At 43.9% G+C, this 15886-nt stretch overlaps 1 protein-coding gene across 1 annotated transcript in view; it reads left to right on the forward strand.

Annotated features, from left to right (window-relative positions):
• The first annotated feature begins 3511 nt into the window (after positions 1 to 3511).
• Positions 3512 to 15886, forward strand: part of ADD2 (adducin 2) — a 126112-nt gene continuing 113737 nt past the window's right edge. The window contains exon 1 of the mRNA XM_061431991.1: positions 3512 to 3915. The gene's annotated coding sequence lies outside the window, so the exon portion shown is untranslated. The remainder of the gene's footprint in view (positions 3916 to 15886) is intronic.

Genomic DNA, 15886 nt, shown 5'->3' on the forward strand with positions numbered 1-15886 from the left:
ATTATATAGAGAAGAAAAGCCAGACTATAAAAGCTGCATGCTGAGCAGTGATGCTGTGGGCATGACTGAGTGAGGGGCTCAGTCATGCTGGGAGACAGTGCACAGCGTGCCTCAGAGGGGTCCTCCCCCCACTTACAGAGCAGGGAGTCGGCCTCTCTGTCCACTAAATCCTGATGGCCACTTGTTGAGAGCTGATTCTCTGGGGTGTCAATTCCTCCAGCACCCACCGCATGCTCTGGAGAAGGCCATTGACAGAATGCCTAAAGTGTTAAAGAGAGTGCTGAAGTCCTGGATTAGTTATCTATTGCTGAGCAACAAAATACCCGAAACTTTGCAACTTAAAATAACACATTTATTATAACAGTTTCTGTGGGTCAGAAGTTGTGCTTGGGCATGACTTAGCTGGGCCCTCTGCTTCAAGGTTTCTCTCAGGCAGAAATAAAGGTGTCAATCTGGGCTGGGGTCTCAGCTGAAGGCTTGGCTGGGGAAGGGCCTGTTTTCAAGGTGATGGGATTATCAACAGAATTCATTTCCTCCAGGATGTTTGGGCTTATGGCCTCAGTTTCTAGCTTTTTTTTTTTTTTTTGCCAGATATCACCCTTGGTTCCTTGCCATGTAGGTCTGTTAGACACAGCAGGTGTCTGTTACACTGCCATCCACTCTTTACAAGTTACTGCTGCCTAGAAACATTTTCATCAAAAGACTTGAAGATTATAAATAATTTTATTACATATCAGTTAGTCTAATTTTATCAGGCTACTGGAGGCTATCCAAATATAATTTTCTGGGTCTGTCATGGAGTCTCCTATACTTTTCTGCTCCTTGTTAAGAGCCAGGCATCTTGAGCTTTCTGCAAGTGAGAACTTGGAATTCTGATGATACTTGATGGAGCCAAGTAGTTCTGGTTCCCTTTGTTGGATTTCAAAGTGAATTTGGAATTAAGTGAGAACTTCCAGGACTTCAACTCAAATTTCCATATAGGCTATTAATATGGAAATTAATACAATGAAGTCTTGTTTGAAGTCTGACATTTGAACTAGCACTCATCATATTCAGATGCCATCTGGGAGAAACTGGAGGGTTTTTTTTTTTTTTTTTTTAGATTCTATGATGGCTAGAAGAGCAGAATCAAAGCAGAATCAATTTTTTTTTTTTTTTTGGTGGGTGGAAGGAGAGTGAATCAGCCTTGTGGATTTTATCAGTATCTTATACTAGTTCTGCTTTTTAAAGTCAATTTTTTGCCCCCTCTGAGAGTACATGTGCAAGATACAAGTTAGGGCTCAGCTCTAGAGCCATGTTGCTGAGTTCGCATCCTGCCTTGGCCATTCCGCTAGCTGTGCAACCTTGAGAGAGTTACCTGACCTCTCTGGGCTTCAATTTCTTCATCTACTATAGAGGATAGTGCCATTTCCACCCTTGCAGGATTCGTGTGGGGATTAAACGAGTCAAAAATGCATGTAAAGCTCTCAGAACAATGGCAAGAGCCAAAAAGAGTTCGCTATTATTAGTTTGAGAAAGCTTACTAACACACCAGGAAGAGAAATTTTTGAGTGATGCGATGATCAAGGGAATTTATGAAACCTGCTACTTCTGGACTAAACAAAAATTCTCTATTCCCTTTTTGGGCTCTATTTCAGAAAAGGGCCTACCTTACCTGTGATTCCAGGGCTCCAGAGAAGGCATTTTCAACTTCCCAGATATTATTGCTCGGCACCAATAGTGCACAGTTGCCTGAAGTGTCTCAATAAACATTGTTTCCTGGATCTGGCCAGAAAGCCCTCAGGTCCTGGTGGCTGAGCTGCTTGTAATTCTAGCAGGTTTTGATGGGAGAATAGAATAGGAAGAGAGCTTGTGATTCAGTGATTCTGAAGATGAAGTGGGAATAGATGAGAAGCTCTGAGTGGGGAAGAAGAAGCAGAGACCAGGGGTTGGAGGGGCTGGATGAGCTGAGCAGAAAGACAAAATTTACTCTGTTATCTGAAATGCAATGCCTGCCAGGTGTCCTTGGGTTGTTATGTGGGCATTTTCTCCTTTTCTATCTACGTCAGTAGCAGCTATTCACATACAGTGACATTTCTTATATGTTAGTGTTCAAAGAATCACTAGGAATAGACTCCATGCTCCCTTGGGCTTCCCTGGCAGCTCAGCTGGTAAAGAATCTGCCGGTCCCTGGGTTAGGAAGATCTCCTGAAAAAGGGAAAGGCTATCCACTCCAATATTCTGGCCTGGAGAATTCCATGGACTGTATAGCCCATGGCGTCGCAAAGAGTCAGACATGACTGAGTGACTTTCACTTTTACTTTCCCAGTGCAGGGGGCACGAGTTCCATCTCTGATTGGGGAACAAAGATCCATGCTGCATGGTGCAGCCTATACATACACACGCACGCACACGCGTGTGCACACACAAATACACACACAGGATGGGGAGAAAACATTGCAGATTAGCTGGGTGCATTTATCAAGCAGATCCCCCAAAGAAAACCCAACCAACAAAGCAACCCCCCAACAATCAGCAGTGGAGGACCAGAGATGGAGAAGATGCCTTGCAGGAGGTGAGCTCACACCTCTGGGTTCCTGGGCCCAAATCCAGAGATGCTGACTCTGCAGCAACACTGTGTTAGGGTATGGTAATTTTCATGGGGCTGTGGTACCCCAGAATCTTGAGGGAACCAAGGGGCCTTGATCTGGTTGGCAGTGAGCAGAGGCTTTTCTGGAAGCTGTACTTGCCCTGTCATCACATTTTTACAAATACCTAGTGTGAATGGTGATTTATGGGAGCTTTGGGGAATTGATGGAGATTATGGGGGTCTAAGTCCCAAACTAGGTCTTGACATCTCTACTCTCTGAAGGCTCTGCATTGAGAAACACTGTCAGAAAGGAGCAGTGGGAGGTGTCTTGGCTATACACTATCATCTTACAGAGTAAGACCCAGAAAGGCCCAGAAAGATTGAGTGCCTTCACCAAGGTCACACAGCTAGTCAGTCAATGGCACGTCTGAGACTGTAACCAGGTATTCTTGTTCTCCATCCCGTTGCCCAATCACCAAACACCTGTTCCCCCTAGGGTGGGAGACTAGGGAGGGGAGTGAGAGGAAGAAGTAGTGAGAATTGGAGAGAGGTGCTCCTGTAATCCGAGAGGGTCTGGCAAGAACAAACACTTTGCCCTTGTGGGAAATGGAGTCAGCATTACAATAGGATAATTATGGCTTTGAATTCAAACAATCAATCGTTTGCTATTAAAATCACGAATATAATTAATCTTCTAAAGCAAAACGTCCTTCTTAGACAAAAAAAAAAAATACAAGACTGTTTTCTTTTTAATCCCAAGGGAATGCAACCTCCATCGGAGCTCTTGTTTCAGATTTCCTTCCTAGGAACAGCATCTTCACGTTGGCTTGGCTGTTCCGGGCAGCTCGTGGTGCAGGAGTGGCCGTGGGCAGGGGGCCTGGGCGGCGGGACTGCGGCAGCGCGGGCGAGCGGGCGGGGGCACTGCAGCACCGCGGCCCTCGGGCGGCCGGGCAGCGGCCCGCTAGAGGGGGCGCTGTGGGCACCGCCGAGCTTCCTTTTGTCAGCGCACTCGGCCGGGAGAGCTCTCATTTCCTCTCAGCCTCGTGCGGGAAATGGATTTGATTCTGACAGCAGAGCTGTAAGGGACGAGCGCGAACGAAAGCCTTTTGTCAAGGAGTGGCAGCCTCTGTTGTCTGTGATTACCACTGACGCGGAGAAGCTGCGCTGCTGGTGGAATTCCAGGCAGCTCTGGCCAATGCGCGGCTGCAGGATGGGTAGAAAACACTGCTCTGCAGATTAGCTGGGTGCATTTATCAAGCAGCTCTCCCAAAGAAAGCCAGCCAACAAAACAAGACCCCAACCACCCGCAGCCGAGGACCAGAGATGGAGAAGATGCCTTGCAGGAGGTAAGCCCGTCTTGGGAGTGGACGCCGCGGGCTGGGCTTGGTTTTGCTTATTTTAATCGAATTTGCGACCCTTAGAGCATCCTTCCACCGAGCGGGAGCAGGTTGGTCTATCAGATGGGTGAGCGTCTGTCAATGAGTGTGTCCGCGAGGCAGCTCTTCCCCGCGGCTGTGCTATGCCTAAAGGTTTCTGTTGCTGATGTAACATCGGACGTTCTTTGGGAAGCGGGGTGCCCACCGCTGGCCTCTGCTTGGGGACCAGCGGACCCACGCGCCCCGAGCGCAGCGCCTGCCAGGTGGGGCTTTCTTCTCAGTCCCGCCGGGCTGGCGGGCTGCAAGCCTCGCTTTATGGGGCCGCCCCTCCCTTCACGCTGCTCTGGGCCACCGCCCTCCGCGGAACCGCCCAGCGCCTTCGGCCGGGTTGGGCGCGCTCCCCAAGGCCTCGCCATCGCCTTGGCGCCGCGGTAGCTGAGGGGTCGGCAGGTGCGGCGTCGGCAGCTGCCGGCGTTGGGAGCAGGAGCGCTAGAACGTGAGCCGACCCCAATGGGTTTGAATTTTTACGCGACCGCACCACTTCGGAGGGAAAAAAGGCCACTGTCCCCGAGAAGATCGGGCCAGCCAGACCATCTATCACAGTTTGTCTTCCTTCCCATCTCCTCCCCCGCCTCCTGTCCCTTCCTGCACCCAGTAGGAGGCCACGCTCCACCTGGAGGCGGGGGCCAGCGGCTGCTTGTTTTGAAGTCGCGACCACAGCCAGCCTACCTGGTGTTGGGAGGAAGGGAGGGGCAGATTGCTTTAGGATGCTGATCAGGCGCTCGGGTCTAGCCTATTGTCTTGCCTTTTCTCCCCCTTTCTTTTCTTCTCTAATCTCCACCCCCAGACAAAAAAAAAAAAAAAAGGAACAAAAAGAGGGTAGGATGGGGAGAGAGAGACCGAGAGGACTGAGAGAGAGAGACAGGAAAAGAAGGAGGGGAAAAAAAAGCCCCAAGCCCACACCCTATCAAATTCTTCTGAAAATTGTCATTTATCTTTGACACATGATTATTACCCATCTGTTTCTTCACGCCCACTCTTCCCTCCTCTTGCAGTTTGTTGGCTAAGATTCAACGGACTCAAATGAGCCTTATAAATACTAGAAATCAAATCAGTTTCCTAAAGGGACGTTTTGTGCTTTCTGATTAACCTGGAATGAGGGATTTCCAGCGTCTTGGCAGGAACAAATGATGGGAAAGGTGGACACCCTCCTTTCATATCTAGGGTGTGGATCTAGTGGAGGTACAGGAGACGTTGAACTTGTGCAATGAGGGACATCTTCATAAATGGCATTTGAAAATGATGTTTCATTTTAAGGGGAAAATAGTTGCTAACACTTGAAGTGAAAGCCCTTTAAATTATAAATGAGTAGGACCACGGAAAATAGCTGTGAAGTTTCCAGATTTGCAAGTCACCCCTCCTACCGACATAGGAAGAATATATGTTGGAGATTTTAAAAAGGGGTTAAGCCATTTAATATTTCTCCTGTATAATGTTCTACCTTCATTCTGCCTGTGGACCAACATCTTGCCCAGACACCCCAATTTACTTTCACTCCCCATCTCCCCATCCTAAAAGGGTACGGCAAAAGAAAGCTTTTCATTATTAGTATGATGTCAATACATTTTGGAGAACCACTAGAGATAAATCACCCTTTGATCCGCAATCCATACCACTTCTGTAGCGAGCCTGATGTTCTTTCTTATCCACCCAGTTATCTCACCTGATTAGAAATGTGCTTGTCACATACAAAATATACAAAACTGCCCGAAATGACATATTGTATGTGTTTTCTAAGCTTGAGTTGAATTTACTTTAAATATCAACATGGTGCTGGAATTAGTAAAACTCAGCTTTTCTTAAGAGTTTGCAGATGATCTAATGTGTTTGTTGGCAGAGGGTTTAGGGTTAAGATTTTGAATACTTATGAAAAAACTCCGATAAATATATTTATCACCTACCTTGTTCTACACGGAATTTAAGACAGTTTACAGAGATTCATAAAATACAGCAAGACAGACTTAGAAGTAGATGGGAAAGAAAAAGGAAACTAAAGGTAGAGACATAAAATTGTGTTAAGAATGAGGCTAATGTGAAAATACAAACATTTGAGAGTAAAAAGAGAAAAGTGTCAGTTGCTCAGTTGTTTCTGAGTCATTGTGATCTCATGGACTGTAGCCCGCCAGCCTCCTCTGTCCGTGGAATTCTCCAGGCAAGAATACTGGAGTAGGTAGCTATTCCCTTCTCCAGGGGATCTTCCTGACCCAGGGATTGAACCTGGGTCTCCTGCATTGCAGGCAGATTCTTTACCGTCTGAGCCACCAGGCAAACATGTGAGGAGCAAACAAATCCAACTCTGAACTTTCTAGCAACTCATACTAAAAGGGAAGTTGACAAGCCCATGGTTCATGGGCTTTGTTTATTCATGGAGTCATTCACTCAACAAATATTCACTGAGGACCTACTACGCACAGGCTCTGTGAGGCGCTGGAAAGAAAGGAATGAAGCAGGCAGATGTGGTCTCTGCCCTGACAACACTTACAGCCAAATGCAAGAAATGGAGTTTCATGAAGACATCTCTCAAACAAATATCTGGTTACAAGATGTGAGAAGAGCTGTGCAGGAAAAGCATGAAATGCAAAACATCACACGTCCAGACATAAAAACACAGAATAAAAACTTCTGCAGAGATGCATAACCATTTTTGATTCTAAGAGCAAAAAGGAACATTTTTCAGGTATGAAGCAGTGTTTGAAATAATGTCCTTGTCAGATAGGTTTTACTTTGCCATTTTTAGAGTGTCCCTTAGTGTGAGGGATCCTGATATCACCCCCACAGATCTCTTGAACCCCTGGGGTTCTGAGAATATTGTATTTTGAGGGACTTGTGTATTCTCTAAAATGTAGTGGCTTTATTTCAGTGATGATCTTACATAATGAATATTAAAACTGTGTTCTATATGATCTTCATGGCAACCCCCAAAACAATGCTGGGGCCTTTGTTTGCCTCTGTGTCTTCCCAGGTGGGCCAGGGGCAGGCCTGGGGGCTGGGCCACAGCATGGGTGAGGGGGAGGGGAGTTTAAACTAAGATGGGTGTGTGTGCATGTGTGTGTGAGTCCACTCAGGGCACAGGTTTGCTAGATTCAAAAGAACAGCTCCCGGCGACCACTGCTATTCTGGCCAGGAATGAAGCTCTCCTGCCAGTTCCACCTTGGCATGGACTGAGTTGCAGCAATTTATTAGCAGCAGGTGTTGCAGTAAAAATGCAAGGAAAAAGTTACTGTTGCTGGTTTTAGAATAATTGGATTAGATCTTGATTTAATGCAGATTTAGTTATTTCTCAATAAGTACCTTATGTCCAAAGCAATGAGACCAGCAATTTGGTGTAATGGTTAAGAGGAGCCAGACAGCCTGACTTCAAATCCATTTTTCCACTTCTTAGCTGTGAGACTTTGGACAAGTTACTCAACCTCTCTGTGCCTATGATACTATGTGGATAAATATGCAGCATTGATTTCACAGTAAGATTGTGAGGATTGGAGGTATTACATGTGAAAAACTATGTTCACTGAATGTTAGCATTCATACTGTTTTATTAATGAAGTGGCACTTCATTTATTTAAGTGTGCCAGGATGGTTTGGTGTCAGAATTTTTTAAATTTAATTTTTGTTTTATATTAGAATATAGTTGATTTACAATGTCGTGTTAATTTCAGGTATACAGCAAAGTGATTCAGTTATACATAAACATAAATCCATCCTTTAAAAAATATTTATTATTTGCTATAAAGGGCTGCACTGGGTCTTCATTGCTGCATCTGGGCTTTCTGTCGTTGTGGTGAGCAGGGTGTGCTGTGGTGCGCCGGCTTCTCACGGTGGTTGGCTTCTCTTATTGCAGCTCAGGGGCTCTAGAGTGTGGGTTCAGTGGTTGTGGGCTCAGTTGCCCCAAGACATGTACAGGCAACCCATGTCCTCTACATTGGCAGGTGGTTTCCTAACCACTGGGCCCCTGAAGTCTTATCCATTCTTTTTTGATACCAGAATTTTAAATTATGATACCTGATTATCTTCAAGTAGGAAACACATTTTTGAGGTTATTAATATTGTTTTGCATCGTTTATGTATTGTCTGCAGTAGTACATTGAAGTAAATATTTAGGTAGTGGTAATGACATGACTGAGCGACTTCACTTTTACTTGTCACTTGCATGCATTGGAGAAGGAAATGGCAACCCACTACAGTGTTCTTGCCTGGAGAATCCCAGGGACGGGGGAGCCTGGTGGGCTGCCGTCTATGGGGTCGCACAGAGTCGGACACAACTGAAGCGACTTAGCAGCAGCAACAACATGTAGTAGGACTTCCCTGGTGTTCCAGTGGTTAAGATTAATGGTAAAGAACCCGCCTGCCAATGCTGGAGACATAAGAGACGTGGGTTTGAGCCCTGGGTTGGGAAGATCCCCTGGAGGAGGGCACGGCAACCTACTCTAGTAGTCTTGCCTGGAGAATCCCATGGACAGAGGAGCTTGGTGGACTACAGTCCATAGGGTCACAAAGAGCCAGACACGACTGAAGCAACTGAGCATGAACATGTAGTAACTAGACCTGAAGCTGCACCTTTCTATTGTTAAACCCAAATGGTATTTTAGTTTCATCAAAACAATATTATCTGTTTCAGTAAATAAATTTTATTAATTTGACATTTTAAAGTTGGATAGTTGTGTTTATTTCCACATTCATTTTTGCATTCTGCTTATATAAAAGTTATAAAGTTCAAGTATTTAGAACTGGTCTTTTTGAATGTACATATTTAAGTTATATTTTAATAAAGTGATTTAGGTCAACCTTTGGTTCATAAGATTTTTTTTCAAAAAGGATTTCTATAAAATTCAAGCATTTTGAATTGGGTTCAAGGACAGACTCAAGATTCTTCGAATAGAATTTTGAGTTTCTAGAAGAGAGGTTGTGGCCCCAAATTTGACCCCATATACCTTGACTGACATAGTTTTAGCTTGAAAGAATTTTAAGGCAGTAATACCAAAGCTTGCCTCTGTCTTTAACAACAGCATCAAAATCCTCTGAACTCAAAGAGCATCTATGGAATGGTAAGCTTCCAGCAAAAATTCATCTTGGTCTATTTTCTAGAATAAACTACAAATGAAAGGTTTGTCAATATTATTGAGTGAGGTGAAAAGAAAGTCTATTCTCTGTGGAGTACAATGTTTGTTTGGATTAAAACAAGTTTACTGGTTATATTCAAATCTATTTTAAAATTTTCTTCATACCTATGGTCTGTCAAAGATTATAAGAAATATGTTAGTCTCCCACTATAATCATATTTTTGATAGCTTTCCTGTTGATATGCACATATCAAAGACATATGCATTTATACAGACACACACACAGAATTATATTTGATGGTGTGTTACTTAGAATCCTGATTGCCTAGGACTCCTGGGATGGAGCACTTTCAGTGCAAACACTGGGATAGTGCCAGGCAAAGGAAGATAGATCTATTTTAGTTTTAGAGAACAGGGAGAGAACAGACCAGAGGCCCAGATTCTTTAAGGACTCTCCAGAAGAGATGGTGCAGATGGTGCCAGCCAGCAGTATCCATCCCATGATTCAATAAGGCATCCTCCTGGGAAGAGGCAGTCATGTTCTCCCAGTTACCTCCTAGAATAGTCCCCAGGCTCAGTGCACCAGGCCTGGAGGGGTTATGGTGTTGCTAGGGCGAGAGTGGGGTATAAATCAGAAGGCTCTAGGAATGCTGTCAGCACTTTCTACCTTGAGTGTCAGGGCATCCAGTCTTGACATGTGCCAAGGGAGCCCCCAGTAAAGCTTCAAACTAGGTTGGTTTGCATCAACCGCACACTTGCAGCTAAAAATTAAGATACATAAATACATAGATAAATACCACTTGGTCCAGCAGTAAATACCCCTAACTTAGTTGCTTGCCCCAGGGCCTCAACTCTCAAACAACCCAGGCAGGACCCGGAGGCCAGAGAATTTAGGATGTGGTTGCCGGAAAAAAAATTTCAGTGCTGATCCCCTGGGGAAGGAAATGGCAACCCACTCCAGTATTTTTGCCTAGGGAATCCCATGGACAGAGGAACCTGGAAAGTTACAGTCCATGGGGCTGCAGAGAGTCAGACATGACTGAGTGACTGAGCACTATATCATATTTGGAATAGTTTTCCCTGGGCCCAGCCTGGAAGTGTCTGGAAAAAACTTATCAAGCCAAGTACAAATTCCTTGGGTTTCAGTGACTAGAAGCACTAAGGACCATCTGACCCCAAGCGCTGCATCCTCCCACACAGAGAGCTGATTGGACCAGGCATGGACCGGTGAGGACCTGGAACCTTAGGGCTGGTAGCCATATGAGGCCAAAGAGGGGACCACAGGTCATCCCCTACACCCCTCACCAGTTTATAGAAGGAGCCACTTGGCTGTCTTGAGGTGGCCACAGCGATTCCAGTTCTGTAACTTCCATGAAGCCCAGCTAGACTTTGGTCCCTGCGTTGATATGGCTGCCCTCCATCCTGCTGGTCTAATTTGCCTGGGCTTCTGTTTCAGTCAGCCATACTGTCGGCTAGAAATCCGGTTTTCTCCAGAGCTTCCTGCTTCTCTTCCCCACATACAGCCTGACCTCCCTCCTTCCATCTTTCCAAAGCAAAAATCCAATCTTGTCAATCCTTTAGGATGAACCCCAAACTCCTTACCTACCTGGACAGCTTTACTTCTCCTTCTTTGGAGATGCAGGCTGGACCACCTTTCTGGACATTCCCCTTCTCCACCCACCCCCCACAGGCTCTTCCTTCCACCTTACGTGCCCTCCTCCTACTTTTTATCTGGCAAGTTGGCTCTTTTAAAAAGCCAACCAAATAGACAACTTCTAGCAAGCCTAATTAAAAGAAAATAATTAACAATACTAGAAAGGATATATGGAAGGAAAAAGAGATTTGAAATCATAAAAACACTATGCATTATTGTATCCTAACATATGTGAAAATCTTGATGAAATAGACAGTTTTCAAACAGAATATGAACTACTAATATTTACTCCAGAAATCAAACGCCACGTTCCTGGTTGGGAAGAATCAATGTTACAAAGATGTCAGTTCCTCACAGATTCTGTTGCGTGGATGGCAGTCTTCCTGGTAACCAAAAGTGATGCAAATTTGTTCCTATTTTTATTTTTCTTTGGAATCTTGAAAGGTATAGTTAACTGGATATGCTCAATTGTGAATCATTTTATTGAAGGGAAAGCCAATCCTTGTGCATTTAAATGTCATTTATAAATTGTTTTTCTCAAAGAACAGATGAAGTTATTAAACTTTGAAATGCATGGGGACTTTATGAAGACAGAATTTTATTTAACAGACATGGTTTTCTTCTATATTATTTTATCGAGTATAATACCATTATGTTTGCTTTCTTTACCTGCATGGCGCCCATATACAAATCTGTTGGCTTTTACTTTTAAACATCTATGGTGAAAGACATCAGAAAAATAGGGGCAGCTTCAGTCCCTTCCCTCTTTACTTGTGCCAGGTGGCGGAACATCTATGCTGGTTATCTCAGCATTCCTTTATTTAGAATTTATTCTCCTTCCCTCTCCACACTACGCTTCTCTTAGATCATTTGTGCCCTAAATTAGCTACATCTGTTACCATAGTTATGCAGCATCCAGCTTAACCATTCCATGCTTGTTCTGACTGCATATTATATCGTGTGAAACTTCCTTTCTTGTATTTCGTAAAACATACCATTATTTTCCCTTTGTCACCTGTCCCCCAATTTTTATTGTTTCTAAGGCAATGCATATGTACAGTTAAGAAATCAAATAGAACTGAAGGGCTTCTAACAGAGAGCAACAATCCCTGCCCTTCCCCAAATCCTTTATCCACAGGCAAACCAATTTTAGCTGTGCTTTCTGTTCTGTTATAGTTACTTCTGTATCTCAAAATAATATGCATATACTGCTGTTTCTGAATTTATCAGCTTTGATCATCATGTAGTGAATTCCTGCCGTGAAAGTCAAGGATGTAGTTTAGGCCACACCTACATCTCCTCTCTAGCTTTCTTCTCATCATACCTGTCACACCAGACAATGCATTTATTAAAACCAGGTTTCTCATTCCGTGGACTGGTAGTTGGGTCACTTGACTCTCTACTCTAAGATAAGGATATCACTACTCTCTCTCTTTGCCCACTTCTTCCTTCCCTCTAGTCATGCATTTGCTTGCATTATCAAAATCAAGAAATTATTCATTCCAGTCCCATCACTTCATGGCAAATAGATGGGGAAACAATGGAAACAGTGACAGACTTTATTTTCTGGGCTCCAAAATCACTGCAGATGGTGACTGCAGCCATGAAATTAAAGATGATTGCTCCTTGGAAGGAAAGCTATGACCAACCTAGTGAAAGTGCAAGTCCCTCAGTCGTGTCCAGCTCTTTTGTGACCCCGTGGACTATGCAGTCCATGGAATTCTCCAGGCCAGAATATCGGAGTGGGTAGCCTTTCCCTTCTCCAGGGGATCTTCCCAACCCAGGAATTGAACCCAGGTCTCCCACATGCATGTGGATTCTTTACCAACTAAGCCACAAGGGAAGCCCCCAAATACTGGAGTGGTTAGCCTATCCCTTCTCCAGTGGATCTTCCTGACCCAGGAATCAAACAGGGGTCTCCTGCACTGCAGGCGATTCTTTACCAACTGAGCTATCAGGGAAGCCCTGACCAACCTAGACAACATATTAAAAAGCAGAGACATTACTTTGCCAACAAAGGTCTGTCTAGTCAAAGCTATGATTTTTCTAGTAGTCATGTATGGATGTGAGAGTTTGAAAGAAACTGAGCGCTGGAGAAGTGGTGCTTTTGAACTGTGGTGTTGGAGAAGACTCTTGAGAGTCCCTTGGACTGCCAGGAGATCAAACCAGTCAAACCTATAGGAAATCAACCCTGAATATTCATTGGAAGGACTGATGCTGAAGCTGAAGTGCCAATACTTTGGCCACCTGATGCAAAGAACTATCTCATTTGAAAAGACCCTGATGCTGGGAAAGATTGAAGGCGAGAGAAGGGGATGACAGAGGATGAGATGATTGGATAGCATCACCGACTCCATGGACATGAGTTTGAGCAAACTCTGGAAGATGGTGGTGGACGGGGAGGCCTGGTGTGCTGTAGTCCATGGGGTCGCAAAGACTGAGCCACTGAACTGACTGTTCCATCATCATAGCTGGTCTCTATGATTTGTCTATAAGGTAATTCTAAAAGATGAAAACTGTTCAAGTGTTCATTATCTAACTGGGTTGATATTGCTCACTGCGTGATAAATAACATGCTAGGATTTCATCTCTTTCTCACTGGCTCCAATATCTCAACCCTTGGACCACTAAGTGGAAAATGCTTCCAGGGGGAAGTTCAAATGGATTCTGTTATCCTGAGAGCACCGGTACCATCAGAGCTGCTCTAGTTCCCCTCCTGCAGTGCAGACAGTTTCCTAAGGAGACTAACCCAGAGGTCAAGTTGATAAATTCAGAAGCGAAAGTATGTGTATACTGTTCTGACATACAGAGGTAACTATAGCTGGGTGCCTGGCTGTGAACCACTGTGTGTTGGGGGTGGGAGAGGGATGGGCAGGGTCTGCTCCTCCATGTAGAGACTGCATTTGTGCCCTTGTGTCTAGTCTCTTTTTTAATTCCCCCCCTCCATAACACCTGCCATCTCAGAATCCAGAACACTTTTAGGGCTCTGCCAGACAGATCATCTGCCTCCTTGGCTCCAATATCCTGTGCCTGAAATCTAGGCTTCTTCTGCTTTCAACCATTAGTCACCAGTTATCCATCTGCTTTTTGTCCTCCAGAAACCTGTTGAAATCTCTTCTCTGTTAATCATATACTTTTACTTTGTTATTGTAGGTTTTATGTATTTTTATTCTGTTATGATCAATTTAAGGAGTCCAAGAAGAGAGAGAAACATGGTGGGATTAGGCTTGCCATCTTGAATTAGAAGCCAAGGACATTAATTTTCAATCAAGTCATGCATAGTAAACTATTGGCATGGCCGTGATTTAAATTCAAACCCTGGTGAGATTTGCTTTTCCTCGTTATAAAAATGTTTTCAAATCTGTACCATACTTATCAACTCAATTCCAATATTTTCTGCTATCTAGAACAGTCCAGAAACATTGATGCATTCTTCTATTCAAAGATGATTAGCATTTAGTTTATACACAATTCTTATGAGTGCAGTTTGTTTCTCTTTAGCCACTCCAGAAAAGTGGAAATGGCAAATTAGAAAGAAGAGCTTGGCTAATAGTCTAAAAGAGATGGGGATAAAAATGAAGAGAAGATGAAAAGTTCTTCTAGGAACCTGTATCACAGTTGTTGCCCAAGTGCTACGGAAGACCATTTGTCAGAGTTGACAGTACATTTGATATAGACCCAGAAAGTAAAGAAGTCACAGAGAAAGTAAGTGAACTTTCTTTCAGTGAAAGTAATGGGTTATAGTCTCACAGGGGAAGGGCTGTTGGCCTTTTTTTTACCTGGTTGAGAAGGAAGGACTTGCCAACAGTTCTTTGTTCAGAAAGTAAATCTGGAGTTATAAGGCATAAGAAATTCCAGTTGTCTCTCTGTGTTCATTTAATTTGGAAATTGTTGCTTCATTTTTCAGCCTTAGCAATGAACATCAAGACTGAAAACAGTTTTGGGAATCTTACTTAACTGTCTTAACATCTATCTTAACTCTGTTAAAGTTACAGGCTGTAAAACTGTCACCAGCTTTGAAGCCACTATTTGTTGTATTTAATTCTGGAGTGAAGCTATATTAAGTTAAGGCTGTCAAAGAATTAAAATCTCATTTTCAAAGCCTATCATGTTTGTGGGGGAAGTAATACTATGTCTAGGGTTTGTCTCAACAGAATCTTTTTTTCGTGGTGGATGGTGGGGTTGGAGGTGAACTAAAGTAGTGCATGAGTTGTTGGGGTTGAGTGTAAATGATCACCTAAACTGGCACTTTTTAGAGCTAAAGGAGGTGCTATCAGTAATTACAAGGGAACAAGAGGCATATCGAGGTCTCTCCTGGGCAAACTGCAATCTACTCTGAAGCTAGGTGATAGGTACTTAGGGTTCATTATGGTGTGCTCTCTAACTTTGTATATTTTCAACATTTTCCATAATTAAAGAACATCTACTGTTTTGTACTGTTTGCTCTTTTATTAAAATTGGAAACTTTCATCTTAATCACGATGTTAAACATTAGTCAACTTCAAACACAAAATGAAAATGGCTAGAGAACACTGTTAAATGACAAATCTATTAGTTGACTTATAATAGTGGGACACAAATCCATAAATTCTGCAACTGGGACATGCAGAAGGCAATCCTTAATCAAGCTGACAGTGTTATAAAGCAGATCTATAGCTTTAGTTATGCAAGGGAGCCTTGCTTTTATTACTGTGAATTGGGCTCATCGAGATTTTATGGATGGGTGACTGCAGCCACAAGAAAGGTCAAGTCCACTGGGAAATGAGGAGCTGGGCCAGGAAAGCGGGGCTTTGATTTGCAGAGCAAGTCCACAATCCGATCGGTACCTGGCTTGGTGTCTCTCCTATTTGAGGTTCTCCATTACCTGTTAAAATAATCATTCAGAATTACTCCAGTTTTGAGAAGGTCTCCCTTCCTGCTCTGTAATCCCCATGGTACACGGCACAGAGTTTAGTCACCTGTCTACTGCTGTACTTGGGAGGTGGTGTAGGGCAGGACGGGCGCGAGGCAGCAGGGTGGGCTCTGCCTTCCAGGATGTCTGTCATTTTGATTCTGCCAATCAGAGGGCCCAGGTGGCTATGGATCAGGAGGTCTTTTGTGCCCTTTTCAAAGAGGGGCTGAAATGGATGCTTGCCTGGCTCCTAGGTGGCACCTTGAAAGGAATCTAGAA

Source organism: Bos javanicus, chromosome 11 (assembly GCF_032452875.1).
Source record: "Bos javanicus breed banteng chromosome 11, ARS-OSU_banteng_1.0, whole genome shotgun sequence".
Taxonomy (NCBI): Eukaryota; Metazoa; Chordata; class Mammalia; order Artiodactyla; family Bovidae; genus Bos; species Bos javanicus.